The sequence below is a fragment of the Sabethes cyaneus genome, chromosome 2 (assembly GCF_943734655.1).
Source record: "Sabethes cyaneus chromosome 2, idSabCyanKW18_F2, whole genome shotgun sequence".
NCBI classification, from domain to species: domain Eukaryota; kingdom Metazoa; phylum Arthropoda; class Insecta; order Diptera; family Culicidae; genus Sabethes; species Sabethes cyaneus.
The window spans coordinates 149,352,313-149,365,641 of record NC_071354.1 but is presented as its reverse complement, the minus strand read 5'-3'; the positions used below and the strand labels follow the sequence as shown (position 1 = coordinate 149,365,641).

Sequence of the window (13,329 nt, the reverse complement as noted above, 5' to 3'; positions counted from 1 at the left end):
TCGGACTTTTTTGTGGTCTTAATGATAAACACATATGAACACACATGACACACATGAAACTCATGAAAATATATTAGATTATCCCCGAAGTCGTTGTCTAAACATCTCATTCTAAAAGCAGGAATGCTGAGTGTGTTATTAAGGGCAGCCTTGGAGCTTGCCGACATAAAGCGAATGGGATCATGTTGCCTATATGACACGTTTCGCTGCGGTAGAATAACAGATTCCTGGGCATACAAAATATGTGCTACAAAATGTTCAGGGCATCGATTTCACCGGACAAAATTTCACCAGCAAATACGGCTTGTGTTTCGAATCTTTTTTGCTCAAGATCGTTACGGCCCAGGAATCTCCGAGCAGTTGGTAGCGATCTGCGTATTCTGGCAACTGGAGGCCATGGAAGATAACGTAAGCCATACCGTACAAATTTTCGTTGCACGGCTTCAGTTTTTGCTATCTTTTAGCAATGAATCTATACTTAACCACGCAGTTAGTTTCAAGAATAGAACGCACGACGACACCCCATCAGCCATATATACGTTTGCCATATGGACGGTTGCCATACGTACACTTGCCATACAGACGAATGCCATAGTGTATGTTTGCCATAATAGACGGGAGCCATACAGACGAATGCCATAATGTATGTATGCCATAATGGACGGGAGCCATAATGTACGTTTGCCATAATTCATATTTTTGGAATGGAGGCTCGGAACTACACTTCGACCAGTTCAAAGCTTAAAGGACCAGCGCTCGCAAGAGGCCTGATTGATGCAGTTAAAAAACTACAAGGTATACAGCCCTAAGGGTTGTACGAAAGGGTGACGGAGGACTATATCAGATCATTGGATCAAAGATTAATGTAAACTTCATTTCTGGCATATGTTTGTTTATAAAAAACATTGTTTAAGTGAATGTTTAAAAGAGAAGAGCGAAATATTCAGATCCAATTCCATTGAATGCAATGGTGGCTTTGAAAATACGTGGAGGGGGGTTCATAAGTACAACGCCTGCAACCATTAACCATTGAGACATAAATATTTCTTTTAAAAATCACTTATTTGCATCATAAAGGGTGAAATAGTAATGAATGACCAGCCCACAGATCATTGTATTAAATATGATTGTGCGTAGCTTGATATGTTTCAATAATCTTACTTTAACTCGCTTGTGGCCTTTAAAAGGGCCATTGATTACAAATAACATTAAAGTCAAAGCACGTTCATCGCAAATATGTCTTTCGATATGAATGGCAACAGGCACGTTACTTAGCGGTATCGATTCACTGTCTCTTGCTCCGAGAAGGTTCTACTAGATTACTTTCACAGCTTACCGCTGTTACATAGTACAAAATATGGCACATACGCAAAAATTTCTGTTTTATTTGTATGAGAGTCCTTATCCTCCTACCCAGAGGTGGCATAAACCGCAGCGCAGACCAAAAGACACACATTCTTAAACAACACAACACTCGCCATGCGGTGTGTGTTCGCCCACAAATTCCCTTCAGTGTCTCTTTTGCTAAACACGCTCTTTCGTGCTTTACGCGCACCAACAAAAGGCAGTCGCAAACGCAGAGTGATAAATTTGCTGCGTGCTTTACCACACCAAGAGCCGCACTCTGCGCGGCTGGATTGTACACCCTGCGCTGGGTCAGATGAAGTGGTGTGATTGAAAAAAACATTTTTACTGTTGCGGTGCCTGATCCGTACTAACTTAACATAGACCATATTAGTTGTTCAATGCAGCGTGCATTTTCACTTTTAAAACGGCAGAAAATTTGTAAATACAAAACAATTTTTTGCGCAATTCCGCACGGAGTGTGGCAAAGGGCAGCACCAAGTGCTGTTTGTCACTCACTGGGCGATTTTCACCGAGTGCTGTCGTTCGCTCCCACTCTGCTTACGCTCGTACGCTGTGTGCATATTAGCTGTAGAGGTGTGTTGCCGAATCGCTCTGTGCGACAAGGCATAATATTGGAACATTGGGCGCATAGTGTGAGCGAATGACAGCCCTGCTCCTACCACACGGGGGAGGGGACTTAAACCATCATAAAATAATTGCATGCCTCCAAAAACCCTCACATGCCAAATTTGCTACTTTTTGCTTGATTAGTTCTGGAGTTATAAGGAAATTTGTTTATTATTTGTATGGGAGCTCCCGTCCTAAAGAGAGGAGGGGTCTCAATTCACCATAGAAACAAAATCTTACCTACTGAAACCGCCACATGCCAAATTTGGTTCCATCTTCTTGATTGGTTCTAGAGTTATGAGGAAATTTGTAATTCATTTGCATGGGAACCCCCCTTTACGCCCTCCTTAATATTGGTGTCTTACCCCTCCATAAAATTGCTGGTTATTTTATCTATTCAACGACATATAAATTGTTCAGTTGCGTTCAGTAGTTTAGTAGTTATTAGCATTTGAAATCTTTCATTCATACGTTACACTTCTATTTTCGTTTTCACAAAGTGCTACCCAGTCCCAGTAAAGTAAACAAAGACGTAGTCCTACGTCAAAAAAGCGGCTTTGTCGCTTTTCATTTTATAAAGGGTATCTCGATGTCAGGACTAGGGAAAATTAACTAGAGGAGGATAAACCTAGGAAAACAAATAGACCTAGACAGATGTGATTTCTGCGGGAGGGCTGCCGGCCTTCCGACGGCGGGTCACCGGCGAACTTTTCGCTCCGTTGCCTGCGGCCGGCTCGCCCTGTATCATCTAGGAAACGTTGAATATATGGATTATGGCAAACGTATATTATGGCTTCCGTCCATTATGGCAAATATACATTATGGCGTCCATCTGTATGGCTCCCGTTCATTATGGCTAACATACATTATGGCATTCGTACGAATGGCAACCGTCCGTATGGCTATCGTATTTATGGCTCTCGTCCGGTCACCCTTCACGGACCCTTCTACTCTAGCTACAATCTAACTATACATAGTTTAGTTGAATGTAAACCGTGCTAGACTTGCGATGGAATGAAATCGCACAACACTTCTCGATACTGACGATTAGTACATTATTGGAACACTATTGCAAAAAACGTCAACGCTGCAGCTCAAAGCAGTCAGCAGTATTTCTTTTATTTTATTTTAAATAGTTTGTTATCGTCTGCAAAAAGCATGCGGCAATCATTTGAAAGCATAAACGCTATATCGTTGATAAACAGCATGAAGAGCAGTGGTCCTAATTTGGTGCCCTGTAGAATGCCGGAGAAATTCGAGAAATACTCGGATTGCACCTAACCCAACTTATTATAGAAAAACTCCTCCTCAAGATAAAACCCACTCACGATCATAGATAAGCTCTAGGTGTAAAACCTGAAAACTCATCATCTGTCTGTTAATTTCAAGGCGGTGCGCGATTAAGTTAAGCGCAATGAGCTTTGACAGATTATATTTTGAAATCTTATTGTTTTCGCCTTCGTTCTGCATTCTGCCGGAGTGGTCCGTGCTGTTTCGAACAAGCATCTCCATTCAGCTTAAACCATTCAGGTTAAAGATCACTCGTTGCTAATCTCCTGCCAAAGATGCTGATACCTGATACCTGATACCTGCTAATCTCCTTGGGTCCTTTGTTTCTTGGTGCCGGTCGGTGGGGTTGTTGAACACAGCGGTTTTCGTCGCACTATCGCCGGGATTCTTACGACGTGTCCTGCCCACTATAACCTCTCGACTTTCGCCCGGTTCATGGTGGAATTTTCCCCATATAGACCCCCTTGTGACTTATGATTCTTGTACTTCCGCCTCTTGCTGCATTCCGTTTGTGCAATAAAATCAAAATCATACCTGCGAACATCAGCTAAGATGTAGTAAAGTAAGGAAATACGCTCTCTACACTCAAAATATTCTGCACATAACTAATAGTAAATTGCTATATGACAATCCACATGATTATCATGTGCGATGTGCCACATATAAACACAACTCGCCCAGAAAAACATATAAAAATTATACGCACATGAATAGTATGTGCAGTGACAATTGCACTGACAGTGCAGTACGAGTTTGAAATGTCCAAAAAAATTACATGTTTTCCTTACATACTTCGAAAAAGTTTTGAAATTTTACGTCTTCTGACATACACATAAATAGAGCATTGAAAATCAAATAAAATTACGTGTTATTCACTTATAGGCTTATTTATTACGTTCGGCTTGATGTGTAAATATATCTTTAAAAACGGTTTGAGCTTTTTACGTTTTATTTAATGGAAAAGTATATCAAATTTCAGTTTACGTCGAATGTCAGATTTATTTTTTCGTTCTGAGTGTCCTATAGGACAGTACCTCTTCGTACCTCTTCACCTCTTCACTTCGTCTTTGTACCTCTTCACAAGCTCTATCAACAGAAAGTACCTGACAGCGAACTTGACAGTTTCAGCAACGTTGGTGCTGAGGTGGAACTAGAAACGATTTGTAAAGGAATTCATTTTTCTTGGTGTTGTTGCAACAATTCACAGTATCATTAGCCGCGAAGTAAGCGAGGAGTTGCAGTTGCTCATAGGGCATTGTACAGCCATTGTTACCTACTTGATGTTAAGCTAACTTTCAAACAATTTGCTATGTTTCATCCTTAGAAACTGTTTCGATTGAAAAATGAATCAGTGCTGGACACTTTCCGGGACGCTTAGTAATCCGGGACAAGCCATCCAAATTCGGGACATCTGGTCAGCCTATACTAAAGCCTCTAGACAACTAGGCTTGATTAGGCGAATGACATGTAACTTCAATAGAATTGAATATTAGGTAACGCTCTGCAGGTCACTAGTTGGAGCATCTTTAGAATACTGCTTTGTAGTATGGATTCCTCGTTACAATAATGGTATCTACCGTATCAAAAACATCCAGCGTGCATCTGTAGTGTTTCAAACAGATTGTTATTCCATGAACCAATTAACGACATTTGATTTTATCAGGCGTAATTATTGTTCTCAGATTATTGGAACACTGGAGATTGTAGAATGCCACGCTCCTTATTAATAGCTTTCATTTGATTAATCGTACAATTTTCGTATCACTGGTCAAGCATGAACTACAATCACGGGCAACAGCATTCAAAACTGCCAGCGTGGCATAATGAAATGATTGGAAACTGTCAAGTACTGGAGTAACCGGAATTTGCACGTGAAGCGATGTACTCGTTGGCAACGTTAGGTAGGTATTTATTTTTTATTTATTTATTGTCAAAATAAAAAACTTGAAAAACTATTACAAGAAGAAGAATACGATGAGTAGGATAGAGATGGAACTAAATTTTATATAAAAACTGAAATACTGCTCGTTGTGCAAACTGTATGACAACCAATTCTTGGAACTATCTAAATTGCTGATGACGACGATTTGAAAGGAATCATAACAAAAAATATCTATTCGGAGTTTAAAATAAAATAGTAAATATAAATAATGGTATCCCATTGATTATTTCTCCTAAAAATTAAAACTTTGTGATATAACTGCCTTAGAACTGGTAAGTATGTCGTCAAAATCCTGCACACGAATTGTCGTAGCGTGTCTAAATAATCCCAACAAGTGTTTTTTGTTCTGCGTCATTGTAGACGGTTTGCAATTGCCAGCTGATTCATTAACCTTCACCGTTTCTTCCTGCCATTCAATGATCGCAAAAAAAATTCGGCTGCTCAAACCCGTTCATTTTTCGCGAGTGTGATCCGTTTTGTCAACCGATGTGTCACTGTCACTATCATTTCTATTAACTGTAATTAGCACGAACACTGCCCTTTTCGGTTTCCAGGCATAAAATAAGCTTTCCCCGGTGCGCATTCGGGTCATCAGCAGCATTCGACATTGACAAACAACAAAAAAAAATCAACACTGAACTGACTGCTTATACCTCGATCGTGTCGGTACACTAGGCTCTAGCAAAAGCAACAGGCACACGTGCGTGAGAGGATGGAGAATGGTTCGCGATATATATTTTTTGCTATCGATTCGAGTTACGCTGTAAAACCACGTTCGCTGCTGCCGCTGGTGATACTGCTGCACTGCTGTGAGCTGTTATTGTGCACCATCAATGGAAGTTTCGAAAATCGCGTTTAGGTCACCCACAATTTATTGAATAGCTGCATAGAAACTCATTCACTTACTAACACAGCGACCATCATTCACTGATCGACTGCATGATACCACTTTTAATAGCTTTGAATAAAATGTGTAGTGTATGAGAATTGTCTATTGCAAACTATATAATTACTACGGTATGGATTTAGATAAAACTTTTCCGATCCGTATTATCCAGTAATGTTGTAGAGTATGGAGACGAGAACGACGCGAATAGAAATGGACGGACCGATCGAGTCGCGTTATGACCACAGCACAGCTCAGTCGGTCAGCTCACAAACTTTTCCAATGAACAACCCGATCTCCGGTCGGTTCGAGTGCACTTTGAGTACTGGCTTGGCGAGTGGATGATCGTCGCCGTATGGCTTTGTTCGATTGATCGCGACAAGGAGGCTTCGTTCTCTGCTTAGCTACGCTCTGCTCACGAACAGGTCTTCGCCGGTAAGTCTGTACTTGACAGAGTGCACACAATGGCAGCCGCCACGATCGCTCCCAGTTTATCTGCGGTTCTGTTACCTGTTGCGACTAAAAGGTGTGTTGTCATAATGTGTGTGACCGTGCGCTCATGAGCATGTACGTAACGTACAGATGCACCACATTACGTGCTCCGCGCCGGTGTGTTTAGTGTGTTTGGAGTTGATAGAGTGTTCGTTCAAGTTGATAATTCGCGACTCAGTTAGGGTGGATCTATAAGTTCTGGAATGCGCTTGTACTTACTCAAATCAATAACAACTTGTTTGTCAACAATTTCAAGAAAAGAGGATCTACGCAATTGAAAAGTACTACGATTTTGTCGAAATTATGTAAACATTCACACTCTAACTTGTGCTAGAATTTAGCTTCAAAGTTTGGCTTTTTGGAAGATACAGTTGGTTTGATTCGCTCTTATCTGAGCAGCTGACATCAAGTTGTTTTTCATAACGGAACAGTATCCAAAGTGTGTCCCATATTCAATTGCACCACGGAAGAAATGCTCTAGAAAATCACCTGACCTGATGCCAATAGGCATCATACCCGCTAAGACGCAGATTGCGTCATATGAAACTGTGCGATACGCACTCGCCACTCTCAAGCACATGAGACGATACGTACTTTCCAGCTTACCTAGGTAGCTTTTGGTTCCTAACGCCGATGATCACACCGGTCCGCCATACCTAAGTATGGACTGGACCACGTTGGCTAAAAGCCTTCGCTTGCTGCCATATACCGCAGAGCTATTAGACATCATACGAGACAATGCCGAAATAGCTGTGGAAGCCTTCTTACAGGCATAGTCGACGTGGCTCCCGAACTTGAGCTTGTCGTCGACCATGACTCCCAGGAGTTTTAAGAACCGTGTTGACGAAATAGTGCAGTCCCCTACGCTGTTATTTGCTTGCTGCACTGACTTGCGGCTGTTCACCACGATAAGCTCCGTTTTATGATGCGCTAGCTCCAGTTTTCTGGAGCGCATCCAATCTTCGACAATGCTTATAGAGTGGGCAGCCGTCAACTCATCCCTCTGATAGATTCACCGTAGACTTCCAAGGTGATATCGTCCGCAAAGCCGACAATCATCACCCCTACCGGGAACGTTAGCTTCAACACCTCGTCATACATGACGTTCCACAACACCGGGCCCAGCATGGAACCTTGCGGAACCCTCGCGGTGATTGGAACGCACTTCTGACCCTCCTCCGTGTTGTAGCATAGCACCAGATTCTGAAAATAATTTTCCAGAATCCTGTACAGCGACACCGGCACTTGGACGTTCCGAAGCGAGTTAGCTATGGAGTCCCAACTAGCGCTATTAATGTCACGTCAAGCGTGACAACTGCGCAATAGCGGATATCCGTCCTCTTACGCTGGATTGCCACCTCGGCTGGCTTAGTGACAGACAAGATGGCATCTACCGTAGATTTGCCTTTACGGAAGCCGAAATTCCTTGACAGACCGTTTGTACCCTCCGTGTACTGTACGAGTCTGTTAAGGATAACCCTCTCCAGCACCTTGCCGGCAGTATCGAGTAGACAGATCGGCCTATATGATGCGGGGACACCCGGAGGTTTTTCCGGCTTCGGCAATAATACCAGGATCTGTCGCTTCCATCTGTCCGGGAAGTGGCCATCTTCCAGGCATCTTCTCATTACTGCTCTGAATAATTCGGGAGTCTCGCGATGAATCCATGTTGGTCGTCACTCAAGTAATGTTTACAGTGCGACAGCAGCGGAATCATGACTACAAGCTCAAATAATTTGGAAATGGTACACAATGACGAAATTTCTCGGTAGTTGTTGACATCTTTCCGATCCCCTTTTTTGTGAACAGGGAACATTTGGGCGGTTTTCCATGCAAGCGGAAATACCCCGCTTGTGATTGATACACCAAATACGAGCCGGAGAGGGATTAACAGGTCTTCAATGTGCTTCTTTAAAAACACAGAGGGAATACCATCTGGACCGGATTTAATCGATGATTTTAACGTTGATGCGGCTCGAGAGATCATTTCTTCGTCGATGTTGAGCGTGCACAGTCATTAGCGGAACATTGCAAGCAGCTTGGGTAATTTGGTCGTCCGGGATGATTTTTTCGCAAAAGGTTCTGGCGAATTTATCGGCAAAGAGCTGGCAGACATACCGGGGCTCCGAAGTAACCTGTCCATTAAGGATCATAGTTGATGGAAGGCTCGATTCCTTGCGCTGATCGCTAGCATACTTCCAGAACATTTTTGATTTCACCTTCAGATTGCGCTGGATTCTCTGCAGGTGTCGTCTAAAGCATGTCTGACTGGTTCTTTTGTATACAGTGTTTAACTTTATGTATTGATCATGCAGTGAGCGGGTGCGAAACTTGGAATATATTCTAAGTGCAGCCATTTTTTCAGTCTTCAACATGCGAAGCTCGCGGGTCAACCAGGGCTTGCTATTTGACGAATGTACTACCTTGGGTACGTGACAATCGATTGCGTGCACAATTATGTGCGAAAAAGTCAAGACGGCGTTGTCGGCATCGTTTCCGTCGAGAACATCACACTAGTTGATAGTGGCGGTACTATGTAATGCGTTTCCTCTAGCTATCTTACTTTAGAAAAAGACCATATCGGGTCTTGTAGATTAAGGAAAATAATTGTGTGGACTTCAAGTTAGGATTAAGTTTGAACTTTTAATAAAATTCAGTCTTGAATGACAGTCTGTAACTAGTGGTCGTCTTTCATTAACTTCGACTAAGAAGTCCCTACACGGTCAAGTGCTAAATAGGGCACTAATTATATTTCATTGTCCATTTTTAATGTGTACGTTGCAACTATTTAGGGTTAATTGTAAAGTTAATTATTATCTATAACAGCGGTTCCCAACCTTGTTTCGGTTCGCGTACCCCCTGACGGATTTCCCTATACTGTTCTGCAGCGAACTAAAGTTTTGGCGAACCCCCATTTGGGAACCGCTGATCTATAACATTGTTGAAGAAAATATAGTTTTGCCTTTCTACTATATGAAAATATAGTATAAAGGTATAGCAATCACTCGAAAAATCGAAAATCGAATGAAAGCCTAGCGGGACGAATATCATATACCATTCGACTCAGTTTCGAAAACTGAGCATTTTCTGTGTGTGTGTATGTGAGTGTGTGTGGAACGCTTTTGATTGAGCCAACATTTCTCGGAGATGGCTGGACCGATTTTAATGATTCTATTGTCAATTGAAAGGTCTGGGTGTCCCATTGTTCGCTATTTAATTTCATACTGATCTGACTTTTAGTTCAAAAGTTATGTATAAAAATATGAAAAATATGGGACATCATTATCTCATAGGTTCCTTAACCGATTTGAACAAAATTGATGGCATATGAAAGGGGAGTCTTTCAAAACCTTAACTTCAAGATTTCATGACGAATGGGCTTGTGGTTTGAAAGTTATATAAAGAAATGTGAAAAAATGTATTTAAAACTGCTTTTTGTTGCATATAAGCATTAATTCAATATCAAACATCCTACAATTTATTATCATTTGAAAGTTACTGTTGAGATCTATAAAACGAAACCAAGTTACTGAAAATCGGACGATTGATTCAAAAGTTATTCAAACTTTAACACTTAAGCGCCGTATATTAAACCGTTAAAATGTATAAAATCGAAATAAATCAATCAAGGGTCGATTCTATTCAATGTATGTGTTATGCATGCGTATGTATTTGCATTGATGAGCCGATAAAACCCAAGTCTAAAGAATTATTGAATACAGTCGATAACCACGTCAAATATATAGTATTTTTAGTATTTTTTTAGTATTTTTTATGCAAAAATATACGAAAAAAGACAAAAACGAAGGAAATTTTTTTTGGACGATTTTCGGAAATTCCATTGTTCGAATTTCCATTTCTGTTTCGTGCTAGAAGCGTTAATTCAACTCCGAGACTCGTTTTTTGAGTTTTTCAGCCTGTAGAGCCCACAGAGAATTGATTTTATGAAAAGAAATTTGACTCATCCTACAAATTATTTTTTTGCCCCCCCCCCCCCCCCCCCCCCCCGATTTTTCAAGCCAATTTCCAAGGGGGGGGGGGTGACAAAAACTATAAATATGATTTGCAATGGCCTAAATATGGGTCCACTCATACCAGCAAAAATAACAAGCGCTGAAAATTATATCGATCATATTTTCCATCCTCAAGCTTGTTTATGACGCTGCTTTTGTTTCTTTGATCTCATCGTTTCCTAAAACATCTAACGGGCAATATCGCATAAACGATACGATCAAGCTAATGACTATTTTTTCATTAAAGTTTATTCAAAAGAAGCTCAAGTTTTGATTTTTATGCTAAAATAATTAACTGAAAGAGTGCCAACTAAGAAAAAGTCCAATTTCTCTTTTTCGTTTTTCATATCTAATGCTCTATACTCAGTTATTTTTTCAAATTCACATATTATCTTTTTTCTTATATTTAAAAATGTCAAGTTAATTATAGATGTTCCTGAGAAATTAAAAACAATAATTATTGCGACAGTAGAAAGGCTAGGTCACCCCGCTAGGTGGATTTATTCGGGTTTTATCTTTTGTATTTACGGCGCTATGGGGCTCCTATCCCGTTGGTAGTCAAATGAGCGCTCTTTTTGCTACCAACGGGGTAGCAGGCTCATAGTGCCGTAAATACAAAACATAAAATTGAACTTTCTTCAGCAATATTATAGATAATAATTATCTCTACAACTGTCCCTTACACTACTTTTTCGAATTCTGTTTCATTGAGGCGTTGTACTTAAATGAGCATCTACTGAGCAAAAAACCGAAAATGAAGCCTGGTTTTAAAACCACGCGCAAGTTTTACGAGAAGGGGAACCAATTTCTTAACCTCTGCACATCGAAACGCGCTTAAATCAGGAAGTTTTTATTATAATAACGCATTGATTTTTTCCATGTGTGGACCACACTGCGACCAGTATAGTTGATCTATTGTGATATCGCCCGGGTGTTTGCTGTATCATGACCCGCACTGCATTTATTTGGCTATATTCGCTATTGAGTGAGCTATATGCTTATTAAGGGGGCATAGTACTTTTTCAGTTCTAAAAATTCGAAATTTTTTTTATTGTTTATATCGAAAGATTAACATTTTAAGCATATGAGGTTGAAGTCGTTTGGATGAATTACATAAATTGAGAAAGTTATAGCTATTTGTACCGCGCATGTCTGGAACGATTACACAGCGTATAAAAACTTCAATGCCGTTTTTCTCGAAACCAGGTTTTCAAAGACGGTACCATAAATATCTCAAGAACGGCTCAAGCAGTTCTTTTGTTTCTTTTTTTGTTTGAAAGCCTATAAAATTATCTAGTGTTTGACCCATCCTTTTAATGATATTGTAATTTTTGTATTTTTTAGAAATGTTTAAAGTCAATTTTTTCGACTAAAAACCTTACTTTTATGTTTGAATGCCCGCCATTTTGTTATGTGTTCGAATTTCAAAAAAAGGATGGGTCAAACACGAGATAATTTAATTAGCTTTCATGTCGTTTTGGATTTTTTCATTTCGGATTAGCCCCCGAGCGCCAATCCATGGTACCGCAATTCATGTTTTTTTCGAATGATCATGTTCAAGGAGCCGCAGGGGAGCGGGGAAGAGGTTCCCATATGTAAACAAAATTTTAAATATTAGTATAGAATGCAATGTTTAGAATGCAATAAACCCGAGTCGATTTGCCTTTCGCAATATCGAGAAAAAACTATTTGAAATAAGGCCAAAAATATGGTGTAAAAAGTACTAGGTATGCCCTCTTAAATTTTATGTGTGCATGCGTGGAATGGGGTTTACCCTTCCTTCAAGGATTGTTCTACTTTACCTGATCGTTCCTCGTTGCGAGTACTATCCCATATTGTAGCCGCCCCTGGCGAGGAATCTGCGTTCCTGCTAAAGTCACTTGACATCGAATGGCCTGATTCTACTAAGATTCGAACCCACGACCATTCGCTTGTCAAAGCAGATTCGGTAACATTGCGGCTACGGAGCCCCCTAAAACGCATTGATACTATATGAGTTGAGATACCATTTCAAATGAACATGTGACATGTTCATCATGTTGAGAGTATCGAAAAACGAAGAATTACTGTTCGGTATTTTAAGAGCATAATTTTTAAAAGTTGAATTCACAAGTCTCACATATTTACACTTCAATTTATAACTAATGACGCATAAACAGTTGACAATACTCGTTACGATCTCAAGACTGATCTATTTAGATCACTTAGCACATTTCATGATCTAATGGCTCGTGCAAATTACCAACTGCAAAACGGCTTCCGCTGTACATAGAGATTTGGGCTTATAACTCGCAATGGTAACACCATTATTGTAGTTAGCTACGCGCACAAAATCACGGCGACCCAAAAATCGATCGCGTGACTGCTTGCGTAGTTTAATCAAAGAATAGTTTTTCGATACTAGTACGTTTCTAGCCTTAGACAGACTTTTTTCCTACAGCGAATGCTCAAGTTATAGCATGTAGCTCAAGGTATTAACGCGTAGTCTAAAAAACCACATCGTCAGTCATCTAAATCTAATTCTAAAAGATTATATTTGAGCTTACTAATGCTTATTGTGGGCTTTCTTTAATTGCTTTTGATCGAATCAGTATGGTATTTTTCAATAACTTTTCAATAATTTCGGACAAATCTGTATTTGATAAAAATAAATAAAATAAATAAGCAAATTAGTCTTGAATATGCCTGCAAAATTAAATATGCGACTTACTCAATCGAATCGGATTCGATGT

At 40.2% G+C, this 13,329-nt stretch overlaps 1 protein-coding gene across 4 annotated transcripts in view; it reads right to left on the bottom strand.

Moving 5' to 3' along the window:
* The window catches only part of LOC128738193 (bestrophin-4-like), a 49,685-nt gene extending 43,219 nt beyond the window's left edge, over positions 1-6,466 (bottom strand). Inside the window, exon 1 of one of the 4 annotated variants that reach the window (XM_053833132.1) lies at positions 5,860-6,466. The gene's annotated coding sequence lies outside the window, so the exon portion shown is untranslated. The remainder of the gene's footprint in view (positions 1-5,859) is intronic. The other 3 variants (XM_053833133.1, XM_053833134.1, XM_053833135.1) reach the window with 3 other exon arrangements.
* Positions 6,467-13,329: the final 6,863 nt, after the last annotated feature.